Genomic DNA, 4,151 nt, shown 5'->3' on the forward strand with positions numbered 1-4,151 from the left:
AATTTTTTTCATTGGGTACAATTTATAATTTTACATAGTGTTTTTTTAGCTTCTTTATCCTATTTCTAAAGGATGATTGCTTATCAATGTTCTTTTGCATTTACGTGCACATTGGTTCACAAGTCACCACAGGCAAGTTCTATTGATATGACACTACAGCGTTCACTAAAGCGAGTCAGATGCTTGTTTCGTTTGATAACTGACATAAGCATAAACCCTAAGTTGGGCTTAACGTGCATAGAAAGATGATGAGAAGAATAGATAAATAAAAAGCGGATATCCAAGTGAACAAGAAACAACTGTGGAAAAACTAGGTCTATATTGCAATTCTTTTATGCCAGGGCCACCGTGGGTCCATGAAGTTGGGTTTGATCCCAAAGGCGAGAAATTTGGTTTGAAATGGGAGAGATGCAGGTCAATGGTATCCGAGGAGGAGGAGGGAGCCGGGAGTTGGAGAGAAAGGAGAAAGCTTTAATATTCCGGGCCATGGGGTTGGAGATGGAGAGACCCTCTCATATTCAGGTTATGAGCATAATGAGATTTTTATTTTGCGGGTGAGTCATGGTGACAGCCGCGTGGTGTTCGATTGCCGTCGCACACAAATACTTTCTGTCAGCTGTGTGTGGCGTGTGTTGTGTGCTCTGCCACTCCTCACCTGTGGGCCCTAATATGTTTTAAAATTTGAGGATGTGTGTGTGTGCTGAAATAGAACACATCAAGTAATCATCCCCCTCACAGTACAGTGAATCATTGACTAATAAGACTACATAAATCTATAAACTCTAGCAAACTCAATCCCTTCCTCCCCCAAGGTGGGATTCCCAAAACCCATCTTCCACTAATTCACAATCCTTAAGGCTGAATAAGGATCGCCACACGACACGGGGGCCTCGTCTCATACACACCCGATCAATGTGGTGTAGGTCTGCACACACACACACACACCACACACACACACACACCACACCCACACACACACACGACACACACCCACACACACCACACACACACACACACACACAACACACAGCACGACACACACACACACTCTCTCTGGTGTTCGTTTGGTTGGAATTGCCTGCTGAGCTCTTGTCAGGAGGGATACAACTGAGACTGGAGTATGTTATTGTTCCGCGTACAGTGGGCTTTTGTGTGCTGTGTATAGTGTGCATGCAGTGTTGGTGTGATGACAGGCAGTTTCTGCATTGTGTGGTGAAATGTCTTCAGTCAAGAGGCGCGTGGGTTTAGGAGGACTTGACCCATAAACAGAGGGAAAAGATGTATTAAAGCATGATTCCATTTATGAAACATATAGCCAACATTTTGCAATCCTTGTTTGGTGAGACAATGTAGGCAGCAAGACACCTTTTTTTTTTTTTTTCCAATAGTCAAACTGAAACTTAAAAGGGGAATTAATTTGTCCTGAACTCAGAAACAGGTCATTTTAAAGGCTTATGGAGTAATGGATTACATGGAACAGAAGACAAAATCAGGATACAAAAAAGATAACTGTATTCCTTTACAGTTATAAGAAGTATTAGTTACTGCTACATTTCTTAAAATTGGGGAATTAGCAGGATTACAGTGTTAATACAAACTAAAAAGGGCATATAGTTGTTTGTTGTAAGGATCAGATTGTTCTCTTTATCTCTTAGGGCTGTACTGTTCAGTAGAAAATATTTTAGTGTGTGAATCTATAGGCCGACTGCCTGAATCTGCTTTATGGGTTTTCCTTTCTTTGCTTCATTTGTTTCTTTTTTTTAAATTCAGCAGGTGAACCTTATTTATGTTCATAAAATACGTGGTTTAGAGCTTTACTGTGTGTTAAACTAAAACGGAGCATTTTCTGTCGCTCAGATTTTATTTTTTTTTAACAGTAGTATTGAGATGTGTTCTCAGTGTGAGTATAGCTGCTGCCTGAAGGATATGCGATTGGTGAAAGGTTCTTTCATAGGCAAACCCTTTTTTGATCCTAAATAATCTTCTTGTTCAGGGTACTTTGTTCTCTTGTCTGTACAAGTCATCGTTTGCAGTATTAGCAGTTTTCAGTCCTGTCTGTTATTCAATCCTAACTGACATTTCTAATGAGCAAGATCCACCGCTACATGGTTCAGCTTATTATCTTAACATACATCTTAAACACATGCATTCCATTCTTGTTGTCTGCCAGACTCAACCTTTCATATACCAAGCGTTTGGATGTGTGTGGTGGGTGTGTGTGGTGTGTGTGTGTGTGTGTGTGTGTGTGTGTGTGTGGTGTGTGTGTGTGTGTGTGTGGGTGTGTGGTGTGCGTGTGGTGCTGTGCGTGCGTGCGTGCTGCGTGCGTTGCGTGCTGCGTGCCGTGGCGTGCGTGCGTGCGTGCGTGCGTGGCGTTCATGTGTGCGTGCGTGTGGTGTGTGTGTGTGTAGAGTTTTGACGTGACAGCCTCTCCACACCTGGCTGTGCTCTACACTTATCTTTTACTTCTCCTTCTCCACAGCTGCAGTGGCTCCTCTCTTCCTGGGTGACACTTATTTCATTTTCACCTCTATGTTCTGCGTTTCAAATCCACTTTCAGTCTTAATTTTTTTCATCTTCATTTTCTCCTCTCACCCCCCCAGTCACCTCTCTGCGCTCCCCTTGTTCTGCTCTCCGGAGGTGCTGTGTGTGTGATCTCGGCGTGTCATCAATCCTCTGCGAGACGTTGAATAATTAGACCCTGCATGCATTACTTGTGGAGCCCCTAATCCCCTGGAATTGTGCAAAGTAAACCAACACCTCTGCGGCCCCTCGTGACCCTGCGACCTCCCCCTCAAACCCTGTTTAACCCTCCATCTATAGCCTTTTTAACCCCCCGCCCACACCCTGCACAAACCATACATCCTCGTCACCACCCACCTACTCCCTTTAACAAGATAGTTAGTTGGAAAGAACCCATTGTCCTTATTAACAAGAGTGCAATATGTACACTTTGAGTTCAGTTTGAGTGGTGGGAAAATCAAGTCACACCTCCTCAAATCTTTCAAATGTTGTGAAAAGGACTAAAGAGATATTCCCACCATCCAGAGCTGAATTAACTGGGCCAAATGTAGCTAAAACATTTCCAATATTTCAAGAAACAATACTGTTGTTTCAGCAGATAATCTCTTGGATTTAATGACAAACACATACATTTTATAAAATAAAAAAACAAAGTAAATAATTTATGTTTGAATTAATATACAAATATTAATACATAAAAATAAATAAAAAAGTGAACAAGTTTTTTTGTATATCCACTGCTGTGGCACCAGCTTTGGTTCCGAAAACTGATCCAATTAGGAACTTTTTTCAAAAATGATATATATAAGTTTGGAGGAATCACATATATTCCTTTGCCGGTCTAAGATCTGCTGCTTCTCACTGTGTGCCCCCTGAATGCTTTCCCACTATCTAAATAAAAGATCAAATGCAAAAAAAAATACATATTTACCCTTCCTTCTCGACTCCCTCTGAGTATGGAAAGTTGTGTGCGGATGCAGACTCAATTATTTTCTTAGCATTCATTACTGTGCGTCATTACTTCACTTATCCTCCTTTTATCTCCACATTTCCATTTCTCCCTCCCTGTTCCACACTCTATCTTTCCACACTCAGCCTCCCTCTGCCCTCACTCCATTTCTCTACGTCTCCCTGCCATCATATTGCTATTTGTCTTCCCTCCCCTCTCTCTCTCTCTCTCTCACCCCCTCCTCTTTAATTTTTAGGTTTACTTTCACATCCTATCGCCGCTCTTCCATGTCTCCTTCCCACGGCAAACGGACAGGAAGGGAGTGACTTAGCAGGCGGTGCATTATGGGTACATTAGGGATGAATGTTAAGGGAACAGAGCGATTACAATAGGCGCATTCACACCGCAGTACTTTTCCCACAAAGGTTCATGAGAACTTAGTTCATCAGAACTGTTTAGTTCTGATGAACTAAGTACAGATCGCGTTCACACCGGAATAAGTCCCTGAGGGAGGATTAGGCAAATGACGCCGCTGACGTCACTTGTTCTTCTTCTGCTTTGGGTTTACTAGCAGGCCGCAAACAACTTCACGGCATACTGCCGCCCAAAATCCCCAGCCGGAAGTCCCCGGAGTTAGACTGGCTTCAGTAGAAGCTGCTGGGACTCCCAGCAGCTTCTACTG

This window comes from Notothenia coriiceps, unplaced genomic scaffold (assembly GCF_000735185.1).
Source record: "Notothenia coriiceps isolate Sejong01 unplaced genomic scaffold, NC01 NC01_scaffold00000339, whole genome shotgun sequence".
NCBI classification, from domain to species: domain Eukaryota; kingdom Metazoa; phylum Chordata; class Actinopteri; order Perciformes; family Nototheniidae; genus Notothenia; species Notothenia coriiceps.